The 27292-nt window shown below is 43.9% G+C and overlaps 1 protein-coding gene across 2 annotated transcripts in view; it reads right to left on the bottom strand.

Annotated features, from left to right (window-relative positions):
- The window catches only part of RESF1 (retroelement silencing factor 1), a 36481-nt gene extending 9748 nt beyond the window's left edge, over positions 1 to 26733 (bottom strand). The window contains exons 1-2 of one of the 2 annotated variants that reach the window (XM_082064221.1): positions 26211 to 26733; positions 1887 to 1967 (exon numbers count right to left, since the gene is read on the bottom strand). The gene's annotated coding sequence lies outside the window, so the exon portion shown is untranslated. The remainder of the gene's footprint in view (positions 1 to 1886; positions 1968 to 26210) is intronic. The other variant, XM_082064220.1, reaches the window with a different exon arrangement.
- Between the last annotated feature and the right edge of the window lie 559 nt (positions 26734 to 27292).

The following is a 27292-nucleotide window of genomic DNA, read 5'->3' as shown; positions in this document are numbered from 1 at the left end:
GAAATAGAAGCACCACTCAGATTGAGCATATAAGAGCCACAAAGCTAGAATTTCCAGAAGTTATTACCGAGATTCAAAGATTGCTCTATCTTCCTTCACTCTTTCTTTTTACTTTCTCTGTTCTCAAAGGACAGCAATAACAAAAGTAAACAGGAAAACAAAGTTGCATATGAAATTAATAAAAAAAGTCAACAACAGTATCAAGGTGGTATTTACAGCAATGCAGACTTTTGCATCCAAGCTAAAGATTTCAAACTGCTAATATTACACTGCATATTTCCTGAAAAATAACCAGGGCATAAAACAATCACGTCTTTGAATTAGATAACTGCTGAAGAAATTTAAGACATTTATACCTTCCAGAAACATGACTGAGATATGTAAACAAGACTAAGATGCCAACTAGTAGTAATTGTAAAGAGAGAAGAAACTTTGACTACATGGAACACACAACTTAGCCAAGAATAAAACCCAATTCTTGTCACAATCAAGACCATAAACATGAGGAGTACAACCTTAGTTCATCATCACTATTACCTGGATTAAGAAAACTAAGTTTGCAACTGTGATCACAACCTGAAATTTTTTTATAACTTTAATACAAACTATGGTACTTTAAAAAGTGATATTTGGCAGAAAGCACTTGTCTTCAGAAGATTTGAGAAGATCAGTATCAGTACAAGACTCCAAAAGACAAAGAAAAGCCTCTTCCTCACACATACCCGCTTCACTCCTTCACCTGCTACTTTCTCACTTTGACTACGAGCCTCAGAAATCATCAGCATCTACTACATACGCAACTACCAATTTTTCAATGATGGTGCATAGAAAGGGAATGGAGACACCTCCCATTGAACACAGAAGTAACTGCACAGCTCTTCAACAAATCATATCATGTGACTAAAACACCTCCACCTAAGCTCCTCTACCAAACAGTTTTAGGTAAGTATCTGGCCCCATCTTATGTAACATCCCTGAATCACTCTGGAGTCACCTCAATTCACCTCAGAGAGAGATCCGAGGGGAATTTGGGCCACCTATATAAAGAACAGTGAATTCAACTGTTACAGGTTTCTGTTTTAGGGGAAAAGGAACAATGCATCCAAAGAGCAGAAGGCAACATTTGCTTCAGTTTTCTAATAGCCTTAATCTACACAAAACATCTAAGCTTATTTCTGATAGGAAAGACCTCAATTTTTATTAGCAATGTTTGTTATTGATTACTATTGATTACTTCTTAGAGGCCCCTCTCCAGGAAAATACCAAGAAAAATAAATGAAGCCTAAAACACAGAATAAATTGTTACAGGCTTTTGATCTATTAGATTGGGTAAGACATGCCAGCAAAGATTTAATACTTCATTCACTGAACACTGTGACTTAACATTAAAAACTGTACAGCTGCACACTGGAGCCAAAAAACACTTAAACAGTGAAAGCATAGGGAGAGTATGAGACAATGAGACAATGCAACAATGTTGCACTGGACTCATGAGAGGCAAACCAAGATCACAGTAACTGTTGGCTCCTCAAGTGTATAGAAAGCACAGACAAAACCAGTTCACTGTCACCAGTCAAGAGGATAGTGGGACACACAGTAAAGACTCACGAGGTTGCATCCCTTGTCCTACACATTGCTGGAAGAGAAAGTTAACATTAATGCAGCAGAAGACCACAGAACCATAGTGTGGGAACTACTGTGCTGACACTGGACAGTAAGTGAATGATCAGCCCCAAGCAAACATTTACCATTTCTGCAGAGAGGAGCTTGGCAGTGACCAAACTGCTAATTTAGCGTTAATGCATGTAGCATTCTCGTTAAATGGTAAATGCAACAATAGAGCACGTAAGACACCTGCATGATGATCATCAGGGTGAACTACTCACCTGTCAATTGTTTTCTTTGATTCCAGGGAACATGGGCAACCAGTTCAAATGGAGTAAGCAACTGCAGAAGACAACAGGTTGCTGAAATTAAAGGACATAAAAAGATAACTCACCAACTGTGGGTTAAGATCAGCAGCAGAGGATCACAACACTGAAGATCCCAACAACCTGAAAAATCAACAGTTATGGTGGCAAGCATCCTTCTCCAGGCTATGTCAACACAAAAGGACAGATGATCCTGGAGAACCCATGTCATGAGCATGGTCTCTTAAGGACCCATACAAGGATCTTTCAGACCATAACAGGCCAGAACTTATTCTGGAGTTGCTCTTATAGTCAACCCGTGACAAATTGGCTGGATAACAATACCTCGTAAGGTCAGAAGGCAAGTGTGCATTCTTTGTGTGTACGTGTGCAAAACACTAATTTATCTGGAGGGCATCTGCCCAAAATTAATCAAGTCAAAAGGGAAGATGGTCATTGTTGTAGAAAAATAGTTAGTGAACCAAACTTAGCCAAACTTAGGCCTGAGACAGTATAATAAGCTGCTGAAGCTGGATTCTCAGCTTGTCCCCTGTATAGCCCCAGTCCATAACCACAAGCGTGGTTACCTGAAGTGCTTACCTCTGCTATTCTGCTAGATGTGATGTATGAGTATTGACCTTTTGTAGCAGACTGATGAACTATAGATAACATGCTAGAAAGGTAGAACATCAGACATTGTTAAGTAGCGACCCGATGACCTTTTGTGCTGAAGCCTGTCGTTATGGAACAAGAAAAGAAGAAGTGGAACCTGAACACCATGAGGAGAGAGGAAGCCTGAGGACATCGTGAATATTTAGAAAATTCCACTATGGACAGCGACAAATTTGCTTAGTTTCATAATACCTGTTAGGACCCTATATAATGTAGCCACTGACCGCTGTATACTTGTCACTCTCTGAGGAGGTGACCCAACGCTGCTGTTCCTGCAAATCTTCTACAATAAATACGGCTCAGAGTAACCCACAAAGAGTTCAAGTCTCTGTTCTGCACCTCCTACCTGCTTCAGTCATCAACTAATTAATGGTGTTGAAGAAGAATGCAATCATTGTCTGGATGAAATGATAACTGGGGAAGCTCAAATACACTTTTGGAACAGAAAAGGATTCAATAGAAGTGTAAGAGAAACACGATTTTTTTTTTTTTTTAATAAAACACTTTGGGGTGGAAACAGTCATCAAGATCTGTGTGGCATTGCCCAAAGTCACCCTGTCATCATCACAACTTCCACCTGTGCCAGACAGAGCATCATCTCCACGAGATGCTGTAAGGGGACCAGCATGTATTCAGCTGAGGGACTGACAGTGCATAGTAAAACAAGTAGGGACCCACAGCTCAGCTGTATGCACGCAAACTCAGATGCCTTCTCACCAGCAAAGGGATCAGCAGGTTATAGGGAACAGCAAATGCTCGCATAAAGCTGAAGCAACCCCATCACCCACAGAAGATGTGTGCAAGAAGAGGGCTTGTGCTTCTAACCCATACAGCAGGAGAAGGTGGAGAAAGGGATGCACATCACAAAAACAGAGAGATTAGAACTTTCTGGGATAAAAGAAGGGTGTTTAGAAACAGTGGGTGCTTCCAGAAACTGTAAATACTTAGCATTTTTAAAGAGTTGCATTTTATGGTTTGTTACATTACCAATTTTCCTTCCGAAGATAGAGTTGAGTGATAGCCACTTAAATACATGTTCTTAATAAATTGCTTCAGTCTTTAATAAACTACATGAGCAGAAGAGTTCTCTACTACAGTTTACTATAACCATACACTACTGTATTCGTGCAGGGTTTTTTTATTGCAACTGTACACTGTAGTGCTTGGGCTATTTGAAACAAACCAAAAATCACTGCAATGTTTGCATAGTCATTTTCCATTAGGTAACACTGCTATACATTTGTTCCTGCTAACAGACTGACCTTAAGCATAATTAGTGGAAAGAAGTAAACAATATTCACCTGGAGATGAGTAACATCAGTAACCCAGAAGTACCATGACGAAGTGTCCAGCAACAGGAAATTAAAGGAATTACAACAAATAAAGGGTATTTGATCAGGTGACCCAGTCATCAGGGGACTAGTAATACAAATTCAGCACAAAGCCAACTCTGTGGAAGATCCTTTGATCACTCTGGAGAAACAGCCACCTGTAGACCTCATCGCTTTTCAAAAGCATTGAAGTTTACTTCATCCAGATCCACTGATAAGGAGGAAGCTAGTGTTGTACCCTGATGTGAACTGTGGTCAGCAAAACCTCATATTTACCAGTGTGAATGCCAACATAGGGCTGGTCTCTCCCCAGATACTTAGCAGGATAGGTCCATGGGAGCCCAACTCCTCTGATGTAACTGTAGCAGGGTTTGTGGTAGGTTGACCTTGGCCAGCAGCCAAGCATCCATGCAGCCACTTTTTCACCCACAAGCAGGAAAGGAGAGAAAATTGGAAGAACTAAAAGTGAGAAAATTCAAGGGTCGAGATAAAGAAAGTTTTAACAGGTAAAGGAAAAGAAAAGCAGCGGGTGGAAACAAGCAAATCAAAGGAAACCACTCACTATCTCCCACAAGCAGACCAATGCCCAGCTAGTCTCTGAGCAATAGCCACCTTGGAATCCAAACCCTACTTCTTCCTCCAACTGTTTTTTATTAGTGATCACGAAGTTATACTATATGGAATATCCCCTTTCACCAACCTGGGTCACCTGTCCTGGCTATGTCCCCTCCCAGCCTTTGCCTACTCTCATTCCACTTGCTGCAGAGGGGCAAAGTGGAAAACAGAGGAGGCCTTGGCACTGTGCAAGCACTGCTCAGCAACTGCGAAGGCACGGGTGAGTTACCAACTATGTTTTAGGCACAAATCCAAAACTCAGCACCATACAGGTGCTGTGAAGAAAACTAACTCCATCCCAGCCACACCCAGTACAGTTCAATGCAGTTTGCAGCCCTGCAAATTTCATGCCTCATATGCTTTATTTAGAACTACTGATTTATTAGTTTTAGATAACAGATACTTGAATGAATTAAGGGCTCAACTTTTTCCCTAGCATAATGACTTCTGTGCTAATCAATGAACTGCCCCAGCACACCGTGATGAAATTCAGCGCGCTGAAAGCATTAAAGGTATTGATCGCTACAAATTGATCCTTGTGCTCTAGTGCCATGGCTGGCCTCGGACACGCTGGTGGAGAACACAGGCAGCACTGAAGCTGTCCAACAACAATCTCTCCACACCACATAAGTAAATAAATGGGGGACATAAATAGTTAGGATGTAGTGCATGGCACAGAAAGCAATGTGAATAAAAGTAGTTCATCTGCCTCAAGTTTGCAAGGTGATGATTCAAATGTAAGGGTTAACTAATAAACATACTATTAATTTCCATTTAGGTACTGAGCCTTGTCTGTCTAAGTACAGACTTGCTCTGTGTTTTAAGCTGGCCAAATAAGATCCAGCTGAAGCCTGGAGGTAACTGCTCACGGCATCACATTCAAGCCAATATGCTTTGCTGAAAACAGCACACCACTTACGTATAGGAATTTAAGTTAAAGCTGTGTTCTGAGCTCCCACTTTTTCTTAAATCAAACTGGACATAAGTTTATTTATATATACGTATATAAAATGAGAAATATAAGTTAAGAATAAGCCTCTTCAAATTAACTGACAGTATCCTCAACTTAACTTTTCTGAGTTTACTCATGTAAACTGTTAACCTGAACACCCAGTACAACAGCATTAAAAAGCAGCCTCTCCCTAGGCACTACTCCTATGTGTAGGGCTTGCACATGTGACAAAGACACACATGTACACTCAGAGAGTACAAAAATTAAACTGGTGTGGGTAAATTAGTTCAAATGGTGTTGTCACAGTCAGATCCTCTGCCACTATCTACCCCGTGAAGGAATAAGGTTCCAAGGCACAAAGTGAGATTTAGTGGGATACTTAATGTAGGTAACAATTCTACCACCCTGCGAGTGAGGACTATCCTGCTTCTATTCAAAACTCCTCATCATCTACCTAACAGGTATCACTCAATTCCCAGGAAAGTAGCCTCACCCTGAGTCCCAGGTTAAGGGGAGATGACCAAGGCACGAGCCAGCAGATCCTCAGGAGTGCTCCAACTGGGGCTCGCCAGGAGTGGTTTATACATGACTCCCCTTGGTGCTTTCTGTTGTCACTGCCTAGGAGTGTCATTTCACCCTTGCCAGACAAGCCCAAGGCCCTACTTGATCTGGATTGTTTCCTCACAGGTCCCTACACATTTGGGATCTCCAGGGTCCCGGGTAACAAGTGCACAGGCTTAAGGTCCAAATTCCCAGTGAGACACACAAATCATGGTGGTCAAATTCAGAGTCTTATTTGACAAAAAATAAGCTACAGGAACATGAATGTACAAGCACACACAGTTCACTACAGGACTCCTTAAAAATAGCTGGTGGTGTATGAGGAATTAAACTAATGAACAACCAAATCTTTAGTCAGCCCTTTGAATTTGAGTGTTACTAATTTAACATCAAATAGGGGCTATATCCACAGAAATTCTCCTGGCAAGGGGGTCTCCCAGAACCTGGGTGATTATCCAATTCCAATCTAAAGAAACAGCGGACACAAGTGACTGAAGTCTCTGAGTATTCAGTAAAAAGAAAGAGTGAAAGGGTGAAAGCAAGACAGCTTTACTTTCTCATATGAATAAAGTGAGGAGAATTTATACCTGTCTTTAAATCTGTGGTGAGTGGAGTCAGGGTCCCTGGTATGAAATTCAGATCTGCCTGGTCTCCTTCCTTCCTTCTGCTATTTACATTGATTCTTATGAAGCCTTTTCAGGTTTACATGTGTTAGCAGAAAGGGGTTCTTCAGTTGGAAGAGATGTTTGGGCCAGCACCGGTGGCCCAAAATCAGGGCTGCTCTGAGTCCAGGGCTGAGTCTGGGAGTGGGAGATGGTTGCTTCTTCTGGGAACAAAAGAGAGCCATCAAAGAGCCATTCCCTTGGAAAGGCCACCCAGGGCAGGGACATCAGCAGCTCACAGCTCTTCCTGACTGCTCCAGGCACTTGTCCCCCAAAGGAGACTGTCATACCATGTCTGGAAGGGGAACTGCATCCTGGTGCACCCCCAGGCCACCACAAGTGCCAGGGAAGAGGGTCCAATGGATTCAGAAGCACTTGAGCCTGACTGCCCATCCAGCCCATTTTCTTTTCTTAATTGCCAAAGATTCCTGCCCACTCACCCCCAGGCACAGCTGGGCAGCCTGCCCTGCTTAACCCTTGATGTTCTGGAACTGACCTTCTGTGAGTCAGTGGATTGCCAGGGAGGAAGCTGCAGCTCTGCACAAAACCTCAAAATACAGAAGTCTAACAACATCTGCAATGCACTTAGTTGCATCACTTTCCTATCTTCCCACCAGAATTCTGTAGCACAACCAGGAAAGAGAATCAACATCCAGTTTTAGCCCTACAAACTCTCCTTCCAGTTTCAGCTATGTGAGATTTCACAATTTCTGGAAAGAACACAGTATTTCCATTTCAAAGAGAAAGCACAGACTGAAGGAAGAGACTCCACAACCAAACTCTTCTCTGTACCTGACACCCTCAAGAGTGTGCAGCGTTAGACAGCAGCCCTGGCATTGCACAGCAAGGACAAGACAGACACACTTCCCCTCACTAAGTCACATAAGGAAGGGGTGGAAACACAGGGTTACTATGTATTATATGGTATTTCTGTGCGCACAAGGGAAAGAAGCAGCACACAAGGGAGCAGAGGTGGGATGTGATGACAGGTCAGCAAGTCCAGATAGTACCTTCGTGACTCAACAATAAAAGCTAGACAGTCTGACCAGAAAATTTCTGATTCCTCAGGCCTGTTGGTTGGTCAAGTTGCTTATCTGAAGAAGCCCTGCCCTACTTCCTGCTGTCTTGCTTGACAACCATGCTCATGCAAGTCTTTGCAGACCCCAATATTAAGTTTTTTATTAAATTTGATTTATTGAATTAAGTTTAGCCCAGCGTAGGAAACAATTATTTTGCAAATATAATAGGCCCAGGCAGGATCTCTCAGCAAAACATATTTTAATAACAATTTTGCAAGATCAGGTGTTCTACCTAAAGGTAGGCACACCTAATAGGGCAAAAAGCCCCTGCTTATAATCTCCCCAAAATCCCACTCACAATTTCCCTCCCCTGTTCCCCATTGGCTGGGTACTTCAGGGTTTACAGACTATCCCAACACACACAATACCCTTCCCCTAATCAATCTATTGAAGATACGGATTCCTGGTACTTTGGCTACTCTTCCCCCTAAATTAACTTATCAATACAGGTATTGGTACATATACAGGTGTCAGTACATATTCTGGGAAGAGACTTTGTATTACATTAAGAATTCAGAGTCTCTCGGTCCTTCCCCCCTGCTGGGGTCAGGTGCCAGGTCCTTGGTTATGTAAAAACAACAGTTCCTCATTAAATGTTCCTTACACCCAGTATTACCGAATTACTGGATTTAAAATTATTTTGACCCAGATAAGTGTACTACTGATTGAAACTTGTTACTGTACTGCTATTTGAGCCAATTTTTTTATCCCTAAAGCTGTTAGTACGGTGTCGGTTACTGTATCTTGAATCTAACTTGACCAGGATGCCTCAAACCCCTCCGCTCCATTGCCAGAGGGATGCAGTACATGGCACCCTGATTGGTCCCAGTCTCGCAGCAAGTGCCTGAAATGTTCTGAGGCCTTGACCCACCTGTGGGCATCAGATGCTCTTACGGAGACAACTACCTGTTCCCTTCTTTCATTAGAGAAAGTCAGAAAGATGACCACATGAAGAGAAAGTTACCCTGCCTATTTCCCTTAGCTCATGGTCTTAGAAACACTGAGCACCACTCAAATGCAGTGGAAGGCCAATTTGTGTCCTTACAGAAATTAATATCTCAAGCCCAGCAGGACATTTGGGCTGGGATAGATAAGATTCTTGCAACTGCCTGTGTTAGAAATCTTCATGTGACTTTGGAGAAATGAGAAGGCCACATGGCCCCTGTGGCGATAGTACCTGCCCAAGAAAAACTTGACAGGTGGCTGGAAGATGGCAAGAGGGGAGTTTTTGAAACAAAAATACATAAAGCTTTATATATTGATCAAGACAACTGGGGCAGAAATATTCGGTCCAACTTGACTTCAGAAAATTGTGTGTCCTGACTGGACTTACAAATCACGTGAACAATTAAAACTGCTAATGCTAATGGATGCTAATGGCAGCATTGCAACTGTGTTTCTGTGTGCTCTTTCACAGGCATAGACTTAGCCAAATCAAGCAGACTCACAAATCTGTTACTGTGGTTTATTTAACCTGTCCTGCAAATATGTCACATGATGGGGGGGATATAATCTGAATTTCAGAATCAGAAGCCTGGATGCTCCTCTAGGGTCTAGAATCCAACTACAAACTTCAGTGAAAAATACATACTCTGTCTTTCAGTCATCGCTAGTGCGTGCTCAAAGGTAAAGGCCCCAAGCTGACTGAGGCCCACCAACTACTCCCTGGGCCAGTCCCATAGATTTGGCATTAAGCACAGGTAAGTTGGTTATCAAACACACTTTAGATGTAGCCCCTGTGCCAGACAAAGCCCTATCAGGTTGCCATCCCTTTGATGCCCAGAAGCACTCACTAGTCAAAAAAGGTCCTGGTCTACTCAGAGCCCATTAACATCGACCGGCACTAGATTTACAGGCACATTCCCCAGTGCCACATGGTCCCAATCATTAGCAAAGCTGATTCATGTTATGCTCATTCTGTCATCCTCCCACCTCTGCAGCTATAGTTACTACCAAATGCCCTTGTGTCCAGTTAAAAAACCCCCTAAGCTTGTGCAAAAGGGCCCTGACCTTGAAGCATGGAAAGCCTGTTTGGCCCTGTGCATTCCCAAACAGGCAGTCCACAAAGTCCCAACATCTGTTTTACTGGCTTTTGCCAACAAAACTCACCATGTCACAACTTTTCCCACCAGAGCCTTAGCAAGAGCCCCTAGTGTACCTCCTGCCAGCTCATCAGCTGGAAACTAGAAAACCCCCAGCCCCTGGTTACCCAGACTTGTCAGACATATAATTAGCACCCCAGGGGAACTGGTCAGAACCTGCTGATCCTTCTCAGGTGGCACAGAGGGTACAGCTTACAGGGACTTCCCATCCAGAGGTAGACACCACCAATGATGCTATCATTTGTCCTCATGGGCACTCAAAATTCTGCCTTCAGTTGAGCACACTGGAGGGGACCACTTCCCTTACCCTCTGCAGCAGTTGATGTGTTCACAGGAGCCCCTTCCACCCTTCCCATAGTCAAGTGCAATTTCCCTAAGAGACAGATGGCCTAAGGATCTGAAGTTTTTTGGAGGTTCTAACATCCATTGCAGAATAACCAAAACACAATTCTATTCAGGTCAGAACAGCAACAGTGCATTACTGTAGCTACAAAGGACAACACAGAGCAGCAGAGTGGCAGCCTCTGCTGGCACAAACTCTAACCCAGCTGGGGCAGTGACAGAGTTTATATACTTCTGGGTTACACAACTTGTTTTTCACAGAACTACAGCTATGTATCAGGTAAGCAGGATGTAGTAAATTACCACAAAAATGGTAACATATGGATTACTCCAGATAGTACTTCCTTCTACGAGTGTCACTTCAATATTTGGGTCACACTTACACAGTGAGTCCATTAGGTAACGCTGCAGATATTTCTTAACTAGAGAGGCCTGTAAAGGCCTATGAGGCAACAGCTATTTTACTTCCACATATGGAACTACTCAGACACCAGGCCTTTCGTGATGCTCAAGGGAAGGTACTTCTCCTGATACTTCTGAACCAAAACTCATTTGGGTATTCTGAGAAGCACCCTCTACCTTCAATGACCCGAGCTGTTAACAGCTCGTGAACCTGCAAGCCCCAAAACTCATTATCTCCCTTCTCACAGAACTAGAAAAACAGGCAGTATTCACTTGCATCCAGCTCCCCTTTTAACAGCCCCATCCAGTCAGCGCACAAACCCAGCAGGTTCCGACATCTGAGCAGTGACTACCAAGGCATAAACTCTGTTCCTCTCTGTCTCATGCTGCAGTCCCAACAGCTGCTGAAGTAATCAATTCCTCTTTACCTATTGCATAGGGGGTTTGGACATTAAAGACATTTTCTTCCAGTGTCCCACCCACTTGCACAACCAAGCTCACTTTGCTTGTACTTGGAATGGCATTCATTATACCTTTACTCATCTGCCTCAAGGCTTTTGCTGTAGTCTTACCATTACTGGTCAACGTTAGCTGAAACTTCTCCCACTCTTTATGTCTCTCACCACCAGTACACTGATGACATTTTCTTAGGCAGACATAGAAGGGAATCTATTGCACAAGTTATGATCTCAAATTTCAGCACTCAAAGATCACCAGGAACTTTATATTCCTCCCGGTAAATGCCAGGGTCATGCCCAGAATGTAAGGTGTTCAGGTTCTTTTTAAAGGAGTTTTCTTGTGTGCACATACCAAAGGTATTCCTGAAAGTGTTTTGCAACATTTCCTTTACTCAACATATTCCCTCCTTCAAATGCAAACATTAAAGTCTACTGGGCTCTTTACACCTCTGTTGTGACAGGCCTGGGTTTCAGTCAGGTAGCCCATCCTCTCTATTCCTTGCTGTGCATACATTTCACCTGAGACTGGAACATGAGGCCCAAACCCTTTTCCTAGAAGTATTCAACAATATTGGTATTTGGGACCCCTCGCTCCTACTGGTGGACTAGAACACAAGGTCCGGCACAGTCTACCCCTAAACCAATTCCTTGAGACAGCAAAGGGCAGCAAGATGTGCAAGCCTCAGATGGGGAATGGCATTGTGCTTTACATACCACCTTACTTGTCCTTTCTGATATTGACAAAGCCCTTGTGGATTGCCTTCTTACACTGGATGGTTTTACAACCTCTTCTTTGCAGTGTCCTTCACACTTTACTTTCCCTGAAGGATGTGTGCAAACCATTACCACTCAGCATTGGGTTCCTGCTTTCTCTGCTATCAGAATCCAACCTTTAGGCCCCAACCATACGATTTTCACCTCCTTCTCCTTCAGCTATAAGCAATCCATCAGGCTCACCTATTACAGAAGCCTATCCTTTCAACACACCACAGAAGGATGGCTCGTTTACTGAAGCCTCCACAATCCTTCACCATGATCCCTGGTTTGGGCATGCCACTGGAGATGACCAGGCTGTTAGACCTGATTGCCACGATAGCACAGAGAAGGCTGAACGAACTCTTGACACTTTACTTAGTCATTCGCTCCTCTGATGACCAGGTCTACAGTGGCTCTCAGGCTGTTCTTGCAGGGTGCACCCACTGGCTTCCCTCTTGGAAAGCACACTTCTTCAACACCCATTCTGGGGATATTTGGGGCCACCTTCTTTGTGAATAAATACAGGACTATGCCCACTCATGTTCTTTGGCTGTCAGCCATGCTGATTCCCACTTTGCTAAACCCATGTCCAATGCCTTTTGCAATGCCCAAGCTGATGTAACTGCTGTGATCAGAAGGGTGGCAATGGTGGCAAACACTGACACCTGTGGTAAACCCAATCACAGGCCAATTGTAGCAGATGAAAATGAGGAAACTTCAGCCCCAGTCTCCAATCTGGACCACAGAACCACTGTGGTAGCTCTCTGGTTGCACAAACATAGGGGTCTTCCTGCTGCTAAAGCCTTAGTCAAGGTTGCAGCATGCTATGAAATACGTCTTCCCTTAGACATGGCACAAAAGATCACACAGGCCTGTGACACAGCTCCCAGTGGGGAAGAACTGATCTCTTTCAGCAATTAGCTACCCACAGGCAGCACTACGGAAATACTAACAGACATTAAACTGGTCCAGCAATCAGTGTGCCATGTGTCTGTACCAACCCTTTTGTGAAGTGTCCCTTGTGGCAGATGCACACCCCTCCTCTCTCCCCCTCCCTTTCTTTGACATGGAAGGTGCACACATCCTCCGCCCCACCCCCCCCCCCCGCCCTCTCCTGCAATGGAGTTAACAGCTTCTTTTGTTTTAACCAGTTGATCAGGGTCGTTAAGAGAGAGAAGGGGTGGGGGCATAGTAATGCCATGGAGCCGCTGGGCGTACACAGCCAGAGTGGGGGTGCAGAGAAGCTTCTGGAATGCCTACAGTCAGATCTGATCAGGCTATATAAAACGGGATTCTTGTCGAGGCTCCACCCCTTGCATGGACCTCTTGGAACACGAGCCAGATGCTGTGGCCAAGAGCCCTTTCCCTTAGGCAGAATGGCTGCCTAAGGTAATCTTCTGGGACCGGGATTCTCCCCCTTCACCGAGCCACATGGGTGAGTGACAAAATTTTATTGAATTCCTCACAGGATTGCAAGTGCTTACTCCGTGCTTCAATATAAGCACGTGTATTTTCTTTAATAATTCCTTGCCAGATTCAGGCAAGTGTATACTTTTCCCGGAGTCAGGGACGGCTCTGGCATTGTTTTTGGCGAGCCACGTGTATGCACACCGTGGATCTCCATTGTTATTATTTGCTGCACCTTTAATAATTACCTCGACTGATACTCAAACCTGTGTTTATGTCACTATTGGAGAGCTAAAACCCCATCTACGACCGGTTAATCTGTTGCATTTTCTTTACCAAATACAAGTTTGTTTTGGACCTTGTTGTCCGTCTAAACTAACTTTGGGGTGCCTCTGTGACAGTCCTTTATACCTTTCTCACTCAGTTGACATTGTGTGCCTTTAGGTTAAGGTGTTAATCACTAAGTTTAATACTATTCTCTTGTCTGAGTCCCACTGGTATCTCCCTTCCTGACCTCACCACAACCAATGCTCCAACTATTGTTCCTAACTCACCCTCAACTCCATCCCCCATCGTTACTGAAGTATAGAATAGAATCACAGAACAGTTTAGGTTGGAATGGACCTTAAAGACCATCTAGTTCCAAGCCCCCTGCCATGGGCAGGGACACCTTCCACAAGATCAGGTTGTTCAAAAAGCCTCATCCAACCTGGCCTTGAATGCTTCCAGGGATGAAGCATCCACAGCTTCTTTGGGCAGCTTGTTCCACTGTCTCATCATGATCACAGTGAAGAATTTCTTCTTAATATCTAATCTAAATCTAACCTCTTTTAATTTAAAGCCATTATGCCTTGTCCTGTCACAACACTCCCTGATAAAAGACTCCAGCCCCAGTTTCCTTGTAGGTCCCCTTTAAGAACTGGAAGGCTGTTATAGGGTCTCCCTGGAGCTTTCTCTAAGCTAAACAACCCCAGCTCTCTCAGCCTGTCCTCACATGGGAGGCGTTCCAGCTCCCTGATAATCTTTGTGGCCCTTCTCTGGACAAGGCAGTACTGATGCGATCAGCAAAAATCAGACGCAACAGCTATTTTTGGATCCTAACTAATAGGCAGAGTTAACATTGCAAACCAGTGTATCTAGACTGAACTCAGCAGAATCCCACCTGCTGAAACTCAACAGTTGCCTGAAATAATGTCACTGACACAAAATCACACCTACAAGCCTGGCAGCCCTAGTTAAACTTTATGTATGAAGCAAACACAGACTTAGCTGTTCCTTATACATTGACTATAGGAGATGCTACTACTGAACAAACCTACCCTATCTCCAGCTTTACATCCAAATGGATCTGTGACCCATCCCATAGATCACTGACAACAGGCCTGGCAGAGAAACACAGGACAACAATAAGTAAACATTGAAGATGACATCCCTGGTCCAGGACAGGGCTCATGTGTGAAGGGAGTTCCTCTGGAACCTGTGGTATGTGCCTTAATTCCCTGGGGGACTCTGGCATTTTTCATTAGACGCTAATGAACATGCTAAGACAGTACTTGTCCATGTCAGCAATGGCTGTGCATGTTTATGATCTTGAATGGTCACCAACAGCAACTGGAGCTTTGAATTTGATGTTACATCTAGTTGTGGGTTTGTTAGCTTTGACTTTATTGTGTTTATTGCTTATAATCATTCTGTATATCCAAGCTGAGCAAATAATGAAACAAATTATGCTAATCCAACATGTAGAAGATATGCAATCAACGGACTGACTGTGCAATGGTATATAATTAGCATTAATTGTAATGCTTAAGTTAAGCAAGTTATCAATTTATTGTACCCTTACCACTGATCTGCAATATGTTGCATATTTATGACAGAAAATAGGTAACTGTACTATTACTCTGTGAGTTGATAAAATGGATTCACTGTAGCCACACGGTGGGGTGTGATGGATACATTCAACTCCTTGACTAAATTAGTGATAGTTTGGTTCAGGCTCCCAAAGGAAATGAAGGTCTAGGCCATTACCAGGTCAAGAACTTATCTAGTTCCAACTTGTTCTTTGAAAATCCACAAAGGAACAAGGTGACACGATGAAGTTTGATGCATATGAGCTAGGAAATCAAAACACCAACCATGCGATTAACACATGAATAGCAAGTGCTTCTTCCAAGGCTAATTTGTGAAGGAACAAATGAAGTTGTGGGTACAAGGAGTGCAATGCTTGCCTTTTCCATTGTATGCAATTTGACTACAACCCAACCACTTTATTCCATAAATACGACAGCCTGAGGGAGCCTTTTTGAACTCTCCCCGCTAAGCGGCTGGCTGCATGGCAGTGATCTCCTCTTGAGTTGGGATGCCTCCCAAGGTTACTCCTCAAGGTTGAGAGATCCCTTACCAACTGCAGATCTTTGGCAAGAGATCAATAACACATATAACCTCATATCACAGGGAATTACTTGTATTGATATTTTTGAATTACTATTATATCCCCTGTACAGTACATAATAGATTGGACTTTCTTAAGTCTCACTTTTACAACATCTTAATTCAATAAGATGACTTTTGCTGCTCCTTTTGGTGGTGGTTTTTTAGGCAGTGTGAATCTCCCCTGTGACAACTGTAAATGAGGCACTCATAACAGTTTTAAAGTATTCTTGTTCATTATTAAAAGCTTCCTTTTATTGACCAAAACTCTAAACACACATATTTCAACGCCAGCCATTCTAATCTTGGTTGTTTGTGTCACAAATATGTTTTTTTACATGGCTTTGGCTTAGTAGCAATTTAGGATTTATTAATATTTTTGAGACACATCACAAGATTAGGTTGTATAATTCTTAATGGTACTTAATCATCAGCCAATTTAAGAGAGCAATTTAATGGAACCATTTTGTTACAGTCAAAATAGTGACACAGTTAACAATTCAAGAATGGTAGAGTTCATAAAGACTGCACAGTTTCCTCAATCAAATTGTACATACAGATGTAACAAGCAGTTCCGAGAAATGTTTGTTCATTAAAGCTCCTGGAGAAGTTTGTTTGAGTTCTGAGAGGTGTTTGTATGCTTACTTGCTTTGTCCTGCTTGATGCATTTACCTAACAAGGAGATGTTTGTTTGAGTTCTTACTTGCTTTGTCCTGCTTGATGTATTTACCTCATAAGTAACCAAAGTAAGGCGACTGAAACTGGCTACACAGCAGTCAACGCCCACATGATACGAGCCTTCAACATGAGTGAAAAGTTACATCCGGGAGCTGTGGACCAGAGATGGACTTTAAAAACCCAGAGAACTGAATTAGCTGTGTGCGCGTGCCGAGAGAGAGACTGAGGTCTCTAAGCCGCACCCAGCGCTGTCTTTGCTTATTGCCGGATTCTAAATAAATTCTTGTTATTTACAAGATTGAGTCAAAATTTATTACACAGATAGAGGTTAAATCAAATCACACACACAGATAAACAGTTCTAAATCAAATTGCACATTCATAAACAGGTTAACCTATGATTAAAATTTCCCATTTTGTGAATATCATTAATTACTTTGTGTGCTGCCATTCATCAACAGATGGTTGGTGAACCTGGCGAAATCAGGCCTTTGAGTCCTTATGGAACAGTCAACACATGATCTTTCAATCCTCACAAAACCTACCCTGGCAGGTATCCCAGCTCAGGGGGAGATAATGGGTCACACAGCTCACTGCAGTCCCACAGAGTTCCAAAAGGTCTCACTTTGGATCACCATCTCTAGGGTGTCAAGATGATTGCCTTTGGTTGGTATTTTCCATTCTGGCCACAACTGGTGCTGAGTCATTCCATATACAATTCAGGCAGCAGATGGCCCAGGTGTGGCCAGGGAGTGCCTGACACCCCAGCCCCAGGCCACTGCAATTGTAATCAACATAACAGAACAATGGGAGATCTTCCCAAGCTTGTAAGGCTTATCTCACAGTAGCCTGAAGCAGGGCTGCACCACCACAGTTGCCTACCCCTTCAGAACATGGCCTTCAGCAAACACAAGCTTCCAAGAACTGAAAGAACTAAAGTTCAGCTGCAGGCCAGCAAAACTTTTCTCCCTTGTTTCTGCTTTTGGACTTCTAACAGTCAGTCTCAGTTAAACAAAAGCATTTAAAATTAATTCAGTATGTTTGACATACAGTAAAGGTTACAGAAAGGTTAGAGTAGCCTGGCAGACTTGCACCTGAGGTACAAGATGGCCTGAATCAACCAGGTGTGTGATCCAAGAGTATGTATGCACACACCAAAAACTCTCATTTTCCTTAGTTCATTTAACTGGAAGGCTGGAGATCCGGTTGTTTGGTTTGGGTCATTCGGTTTTTTCTTAAGTGAAGACAATTCATTCAAAACCCGCCTAGATGCATCTGCTCTAGGTGAACCTGCTTTAGCAAGTGGGTTGGACAGATGATCTCCAGAGGTCCCTTCCAACCCCAACCATTCTGTGATTCTGTCCTCAGGATGCAAATCTAGCACAGTGGGAAGGGCACTTGGAACAAACAGGACCTCTTCAGAACACATGAAGAAACAGGACATGAGATTTTTCAGTTCAAGCAACAGTCATTAAAACAAAACCCACCAAAATTATCCTCTTCAAATTACCTCATTAACATAGGTCCAGTGCTTGTTAAGAGATGCTGTAACTGACCACCTCCAGCAGCTCTGTGGCCTGGTGGTTCCTCCTGCCCCAAGGCTGGAGCCCAGTCTGTCTCCAAGGCTAGAAACCCAGGTGTCTCCATCGCAGGCTGCTGTACACAGCTGTGCTGCTGCTTTCCTGTTTGTGTGTTTGACCAGTAGCAAGGCCAGGCATGTATTCCAGAGATACACACAGGACACTCACACCAACAGCCACAGACAAGATGCTGCCTTCAACAGCACCTTCACATATGACTCACAAAAAAAAAAAAAAAAAAAAAAAAGCAAGTATAGACAAGTCCCTTTCCTCCTCTTTGGCTGGTCAGAATTAAATGTCTCTCTAAAACTCACACAGCCACACTCTCTACGGTCACAAGCACACACACATTCCTGGTTTCTTTAAGAACCAGCACAGTCCCTTGGCCCATCCAATACCCCTCCTGCACAGATCCCAGGCCCTCTTACCCACTTCAAAGGGTCTCTCCTTGCTGGTTGTCCAGCTTAATGGTCACCAGCAAACAGATGCCTGCACTCACACATGCTTCATAAGCAGTCTGCACTCACTGATTCCCTCCAAATACCTGCATAGACCCTCTGCCCATCTGCTACCACTGCCTGGACCCAGGGCCTCCTACCCGACACCTTGAGGCCTGCTAGTAAATTATTCAGGCAAACCCCAGAGACCCAATTTGGGAAAGACATGTCCCACACAACCCCACCAGCAGCCAGCACATGCACTGTGACCCACCATCCCACTCTAGCCACCAGTATTGAGCACCTCACTCGTTCCAATCGCTGACACTTCAGTCCAGGGGTGCCTGCACCCCCAGGTCTGACCCCAGCTGCTGGCAACAAACCCACTCATGCCAATACCCCCAGTAGCTGGTACTCTGGACAGAAAGTCTGTGGGACCTGTAGAGACAATGCCAAGAAGGACAGTCCTTCCAATTACTGATGCTGAGACATCCTCTCACTCCAGTTGCTGACACCATGGCCCAGAGATGCCTATACCTCCAGTCTGACTCCACTTGCTGGTCCAGTTATCAACTCAGACTGTGCTCCTCAGTAGCTGGCAGTCTTGCAGCATCCACACACAAAGGACAGAGAGACAGTTAGGGACAGACTCAAGAAGACATGACTGGCTGCAGGGATCAGGCCCAGGGCTCAGTCAGACAGACCTCCTGACCAGCCACAGTTTACATACAACTGTTCTACCACTCTCTTCCACCCACACCTGGGATGCAAAGGTTTTCAATCTAATCAGTTTAAAAGTCATGGTTTGCCCACAGTTTCTCAATGGCTCATCAATTAGCAAGAATGACACTGTTTGTTTCTTCTGTCTCCTTCATATCTGCCTGTCAGGTTTATCTCTCTAAGTTTGGTTTATTGCTGCCCTCTTTCCTCTAGAATCCCATTTGACAGGGTCCTTGATCAAATAATCTTGCTGAAAAAAACACTCTTACATCCTACACACTCAATTAACATAGCTGAGGACATTTACTTCTTGTTATTATGCCCAGTATTGTTTATCTGCCAAGTCTGTGTCTCTAAACATTTGGTTTATTCCTTCCCCCTTACTATCTCCTTTTTCACTGAAAAGGTCCTTGAGCTGATAACCTTAATGAAGCAGATGCTCTCACCTTTCACAAACCCTTACACTCAACACATTCCCCAATTTTATTGCTGCAGTGTCCTGGAAATGGTGCTCCTTCACTGCCAAAGCAGTCCGTTCTTTTAACTCTTGGTCTGCTGTTTCTCCCGCTGCTTTCTCACACATTTTCATTGATATGTCGTCACTACAATTTTAATATTTATGTTACAAACCTCAAATTCAGGACTATACAAAACTGAATGAACACTTAAGGAAAGTATCAAATGTAGGGAAAAAGGGGATGTGTAAGAACAATGAGAGATGGAAATAAAGAGGAAGAATAAAAGGAGCTCGTGACAAGTAAGGGTTTGGAGGTCTCCACAACAGCAGCTGGAGAGACTGTCAAGCAAGCAAAGTCTGGGTGCCAACAACTGGAAAAGGACTGGAAAGGTCAGCATCTGGAGAGACCATGGGGTGTGCAGGAAGTCCAAACACCAGTAACTACAGGGACGTAATTGTGTTTCTATTTTGCCATAGTGGATTTATGCCAATGTGCGTGGGTCTACAAGTTTGATTTCACGCTGAACTAGCCAGAGCAGGAGGAAAACCCAAAAGATTAAGAGAAGCTGCTAAATTAATGTATACTCTGATTATATTACAAAAGATGTACCCATCATTAACCAGTTGACATGAGATAAATGCTTTTAAGCAAATGCAAAACAAGGGGATATTTTTCAAGTTTTAGATCCTTCTGCATGGCAAGAGGGAAACAGAAGATTAAGTAACACATTGTTTAGAAGCAGAGTGCTTAGCCTATGTTTGACTAGTAATTAATAGATGTGTTGTAAGAAACTAATAAATTATAACTAACTTTATCAATTATTTCTTTATATAGATATTTTATGTTAAAATTTTCAAAAATTTGTAATGAATATGCAATAATTGTGTGAATATAAGCAATGCAAGAGCATCCAGTCATCAGAGCACTTATAGAGGATGATCCTCAGCGCTGTTAATAAAAGAATGCCTGCTTAACAGTATAATTGACTCTGCTGTTAAGTTTATTTCTTCATTTCGAAGGCACTAAATCAACAATAGACCAGTATCAAAGTCCATGACCCAATGCTCCTGTACTCATGTGTCAGTTGTGTACACAAAATTGGTCAATAAAATTACTAACTTAAAAATTTTGGTCAATTTTCTCCAACGTATAAGATAATGGTTCATAACTCTCATGGGTGTCTTGCACTACGGAGACTTCTGCACACTACACTACCCAGAATTGTTTAATACCCTTCAGACAGTGCTAAAATTGTGTTTCCTGTAGCAGACAGTTAATAACAACTTGAAGAATTACCATTATATTATTCAATTAAAAAAAAAAAAAAGAAAAAGCACTCCTTGACACTGCAACTGATCCACAGTCCTACAGCTATAGAACCACACCCAGCAACACTGCTGCAAGAGTAATGGGAATTGCAGTCACAGCCAATATGGCAGCAGGAAAGAGGCCATTCTTCTCACCAGGAATGAGATAACACAGATAAGCGCAGTGCCACATACCAATAATTGGAAGTGCTAGATACAGAAGAATCTGATTTTGTCATAAGTAGCATCTAAACTGAGCTCAAACAGATTATTCTGAAAGATAAAAAGTGAGTTTTCTTTAAGCACCATGGACTCCAGGCATTTGGAAGAGCCATGTTTCACGAGTTTTAAAATTCTAGGTCTCCACAACATCAAGCAATGTACCAACATCAGCAAAGAGACATCGCTGTTCAGAACAAAATGAAATTTTCAAGATAGTATTTGATTCCTTGATGGCATTAAACAAGTCTTTATTGCTTACATTCCTCAAGGGAAAAAGTAAGTTCACTTTTGACTAACAGTCATAAGCATGAGAAAGCAATTTTTAACACACAAGAAGAATATTTGCAGTGGGTTGCATATGTTATACATGTTGGATCAACATAATTTGTTTCATTATTTGCTCAACTTGGATATACAGAATGATTATAAGCAATGAACACAATAAAGTCAAAACTAACAAACCCACAACTAGATGTAACATCAAATTCAAAGCTCCAGTTGCTGTTGGTGACCATTCAAGATCATAAACATGCACAGCCATTGCTGACATGGACAAGTACTGTCTCAGCATGTTCGTCAGTGTCTAAAGAGAAATGCCCAAGGAATTAAGGCACATACCACAGGTTCCAGAGGAACTCCCTTCACAGATGAGCAGTTTGAACTCTGCCTGCTAGTTAGGATCCAAAAGTAGCTGTTGCATATGATTTTTCCAACTCGCATAAGTACCTCCTTGTTCAGAGGAGGGCCACAAAGACTTTCAGAGGCTGGAACAACTCCCCTGTGATGACAAGTTGAGAGAGTTCGGGTTGTTCAGCCTGGAGAAGACCTTATAGCAGCCTTCCAGTACACTGGCTGAAGTGCAAATTAAGAAGTTAATTGAATTTCAGTCACGGAGAACAGTAATCTTTCACCAGCACATACCCAAAGAGCTCTTTGACATTTTATGGAGACGATTTATACCATTAATAACATATATTACTAACTTCAAGATCAAAGGAGTGTTTTTTATTAAAAAAGTACAGCTGTGATAATGCCTCTCTCCTCTGCTGATTTATCAAGTTTCCTATATACTGTAAGTTACATTAACACTTCCACTCACTAAATTGTCCTTCCTTGCAATTCCTCCAAGTATGAAATTCAAACACTTTTGTTTTACATTTTCACTGCCCTTTACCATTTCAAAAATGCTGAGAACTTACAACTTTCATGATTAAGCAAAGACATATATAATAGTCAGAAAGATCCCAGTAGTGCTAATCAATCAAACGAATTAAAGAGAAAAAAACTCATTCCCTGTCAGCAATGGAAAAGTAGTAGAACCATTTGAAAAACCGCGGTTGTAACAGTATTAACTATAGAATAGAAATACTTGGAGTGGCAAAGACGTGTTGAAAAGTTTACATTTTCCCCATGTCCATTCCCCCCCCCACCCCCCGACATCTTCAGTTGCACTGATGCTGCTACTTGTGGTGCTTCAGGATGAACCAGACTATAGATAATAAAATAGCTTCTATATTTCCGATTAAAAAAAAAAAACAAAAACAAAAACACTTATTTCAGCGATCTTGTGTGTCCCTTCAGACAGATGTGTAGCACCCACTGGAAGAGCAGGAGCTCCTTACCGGTCTTTGCTCCTAGAAGAGACAATAGTCATTAAGCTGCAAGTGCTACTATTACAGAAGCAGCAATGACCTGTACCAACCATATCACTGGACGAGTGTCCCTGAGTACATCCCCTGGCAGATTTTGAAATCCATTTTGCTGTGAAGCAACAGATTCCTTTCATTAGTGCCCAGAATCAGCTCATAAAAGCAAAGAATAACAATCACCTAACACTAACAACCAAACAATCAAAATGTATGTTTTCACCATTTTCCCTTGTGTGTGTATTATGGGTTTTTTTTCCCCCTCCTCTTAAGAGCCACCAGCAGGCTCTACAGTTTCTCACAAGCCTTCATAGTCAGGATCAGCAAAGCATGAGCTGTTATAGGAATTAAGATAGTCAAGTTGCACCTTCTTGACCCTCTGTTCCCTTTATTTGCTGTCTTCAGCCTTGCCTCCCCTTACCTCCTTTTATATGAGGGGGTGGTGAGTATTCATCTCCCTCCTGTGCCAGTCTGTTTGTAGGAAAAAATTATTTTGCAAATATAATAGGCCCAGGCAGGATCTCTCAGCAAAACATATTTTAATAACAATTTTGCAAGACCAGGTGTTCTACCTAAAGGTAGGCACACCTAATAGGGCAAAAAGCCCCTGCTTATATCTCCCCAAAATCCCACCCACAACTTCCCTCCCCTGTTCCCCATTGGTTGGGCACTTCAGGGTTTACAGACTATCCCAAAGCACACAATACCCTTCCCCTAATCAATCTATTGCAGATACGGATTCCTGGTACTTTGGCTACTCTTCCCCCTAAATTAACTTATCAATACAGGTATCGGTAAATATACAGGTGTCAGTACATATTCTGGGAAGAGGCTGTGTATTACATTAAGAATTCAGAGTCTCTCAGTCCTTCCCCCCTGCTGGGGTCAGGTACCAGTTCTTCGTTAAATGTTCCTTACATGTTGATTATTAGTCATCAACAAAGAGAAGAAAGGCTCAACATCAAAATAACAGGTTAATTATTGCATTAAGACCAGGAGAAGCCAGAAACACTGTGACGAAAGTCACACATCTCCAACCCACTGACACGCTGCTCCCGTTTGCAGCAAACGAAGCTGAGCAAGCACCATACATACAGAATTTGAGAAACCACTTCCCTTGCTTGCAACCCACAGCCAAAAGCCAACAGACCCAGTTAGTGGCTCCAAAGGTCATACTAGCCATCTCAGCTGGTCTGTTATGGGCAAACGGCCTGGCAAGAAGACTGCCTGAGGAGCACATCCCCTCACCTGGCCAAGTGCACCATCAGGCCTCTACTCCATCAGAGTAAGCAACTAAGCAAATACAACAGGCCCCTTTTGATCATTTTTCCTAAAAAAAAAAAAAAAAGGGGGGGGGAGCAAACAAAAGAGCTGGGAAACATTCGTTTGTGTAATTTTTAGAAACAGATATAAAAATATTCTAGTACCCTAACATGTTTGCCTGCAGAACCCATGCAAGCTACATAACTTGCTGCCTTTTAAAAAGCCACCATCGAAGGACAGCCTCCTGCAGATCTGAATATTTTTACTTATCTACAACTATTTTTGTTGAATAGTAGGAAGGGGGGAGTGAAAAAGCATCTGTGATTTAAGTAGAAAGCAGAACCAAGATGACAAAAAGTTCTTCTAAACACATAGCAGAATAATGAACTGGATAAACACTTTTAGTTATTATTAAGCTGGAAACCAAAACAATGCATAACTAATTTGATATGAAGCATGCTGTAATGTGTATTTCTGCCAGAACATCAGACAATACAGTATTTCCTGAAACAAAAATACTGTTTAAGCTTGAATTATGAAGAGGGCTTCGTCCTTTAACTCACCACCCAAATCACTGCAGCAAGACAGAACTAACAGTTCCTGACAGACACCTTCAGAACTACCTCAGCACATTGGCTAAGGCTTTGCTTTGAGACTCAGGGGAACTTTGATACTGGCACTGCTATCAAGAGTGAATGATTTAATTTTGTGGACAATAATATAAAAGTGATCATTAACACAAGTATGCTTTCTCTGCCAGGAATGTCTGCCTAAATGTTTTGGGACACTAGCTGATTAATTCAAGGAAATCAGATGATAAGAGCCCAGTTAAAGAGCTTTTGATGTTTTGCTCCCATCATTCTCAGGTGCAAGAGCTAGAAAATATTTACTAAGAGTCAAGATGCACTGGTTTGTTGTGTTCCATTTTTAAGTTGTCCCAGGAGGCTAGTTAAGAGAGCTGGGAAAGGCCCAATGTTACCGCAGAGCTCCTAGAAAGAGTTGAGTCAACTTCATAACAACTTCTAGGAAAACAACCTCCAGCATTCCTATGGGTTTCCAAAGCACACCCTGAGCTAGGAAAACCCACTCACATGCTAGCTGATAACTCTAGCTTTCACCTATACCAAGGGTGTATGACGCACAGTTCCCAGAGCATACAAAGGAAGTTGATGAAGAAGTGTTGATAGGGTACTTGCCTTTTTTCTCACCTTTCCATCTGCCTTTGTAGATGGAATAAGCTAGCTAATCCTTTCAACTGCATTACTCAGACAACTCTAAGCAGAAATAGAAACCTATACCTCCTGAAAACCTTTTTTTTTTTTTTAGTTATATAAACAAGTTTGCCGGTTCAACCACAATATTCAACTGCAGGTGTCCCTCTCACACAAGGCCGAGCATCAGCTCCTTACCACAGGCCTTCTGATGCCCACCTGAAAGACTGAAACAAAACAAAATAAGAAAAAACACGGGCAAACACCAGACTTCCATCACAGCTTAAACACGGGAGACTCAAAACACCTGGTCTTCCCCACAACTCTGAAATCTACTACTTTTTTTTAATTTCTAACAATATATTTCAGACTTATTGCCCTAGATTGCCACAGCCTATGGAGAAAGACAGTAAATCAAGCGCCTGCTGAAGGTGATCGGGGCGGGGGATGTCCCTGGAGGCAAACAGTTCGGCCGGAAAGCGCGCCTGCAGATCTCATTTTGCTTGCTCCGGCCGCTCGCTGGACGCTTAATTGATGTTAACTGGTTCTGCGACAGGAGCATCTCCCCACACACAGACCTGCCTGCCGGCCCCCGCGCGTCGTCTGCCTGACCCGTTCCCCGCCACCTACCCCGGCCCAGCGCCGCCCGTGCCCGCCAGGACGGGCCCGCCTGCCGCCCGAAGAGACCCGCGGCCGCACCGTGGCCCTGCAGGGCCCTAGCCTGCCGGCGACCCCGGCCGGCTCCGCCCGCGGCCTCCCTGGCTACCGCGGGGAGGAGCCGGGAAGAGCCTCACCGGCCCGGCCCAAGGAAACGGCTCCGCCACCCACCCCGATCGCCGCCGGAGGCGCGGCGCGGCCTTTCCCAGCGGGCCGACCGCTTCCTCCCCGCCCGCTCGGGGGCCCGGGGAGCGCCTCTCCGCAACCACCGGGTCTCCGGCCCCGCGGGCTGAGGAAGGCACGGTCCCCGCCGCGGGTCCTCCCCCCGCCGCCGCCCGCTCCCCTTCCCTCACCTCCCGGTCCGTCCTCACCGCGCCCGGCGCGGCCGCTCGGCGAGTCGCTCCGCGCGCAGAGGCGGAGCCAGCGGCCGTTAGTGCCCCTGAGAGCCCGAAAGGAACCGGCAGCACCGGTGCTACCGAACCGCCGGCGGGCAGGGGCAGCGGGGGGAGCGCCAAGGCCCGCCCCGGGGCGGGACCCCCCGCGGGGCGGGGAGCGGAGGGGAGGCAGGGCCGCTGGCGCCGATCCCAGCTGCTCTGCTCAGGCCCGGCTGGGCCGTGCGGGGGCCGCTGGGGCTGAGAGCCGGAGCCGGGCAGCCCCCGCCAGCCCGGCCGGAGGGGGCGCGCAGGCAGCGGTGCGCGGTTCAAACGCTGCGGCCGGGCGGTGCCGCCGAGTTCGGCAAGCGGGAGCAGAAGTTTGCCCGCGGTGTCACCGGGTCGCTGACGGGCAGCCGTGCGGCGCGGTCAGTTTGGCTTTCGGTTTCTCAAACCCCTCCAGACCGAGCCCCTCCTCCCCGCCTGCCTTCTCAGGCCCCTAAGGAAGTCCCGCAGCTCCCAGCTTCGGGCACATCACAATTTCTAAGAAAAATACAGTAGGTCTTTCATCCCCCACCGTGAGCTGAGGATCAACGGGGACTTACAGGGCAGCCTACAATTAGGAAAACTGGGGACTGGTAAATATAAAGGCTCTATAGTAAAAAATAGCTAAAAGGAGGAAAAAATATACATATTATTTAACGTGCAAAGAAAATATATGTAAGCAATAAGGTACTTGCCGATAAATTTCACATCACAAAATTTCCAGAGGGCTATTGAAGAGAAACTGCCAAATTACTGTGATTAAGCTATAAAAGATGTACCCATCATTCACCGATTGATGTGATAAAAGCTTTCTGACGACCTGCAAAAAGAGGGGACATTTTTCAAGTTTTAGACCTCCTGCATGACAAGGAGACAGAAGATTAAGTAATACATTGTTTAGAAGCAGAGTGCTTAGCTTATATTTAACTAATAATAGATGTAAGTAAGAAACTAAACAATAACTAACATCATCAATTATTTCTTAGTATAGATGTATGTCAAAATTTTTAAAAATTGTA

This window comes from Streptopelia decaocto, assembly GCF_964273445.1.
Source record: "Streptopelia decaocto genome assembly, chromosome: 1".
NCBI lineage: Eukaryota > Metazoa > Chordata > Aves > Columbiformes > Columbidae > Streptopelia > Streptopelia decaocto.
The sequence above is the reverse complement of the archived record's forward strand: the minus strand, read 5'-3'. Positions and strand labels throughout refer to the sequence as shown.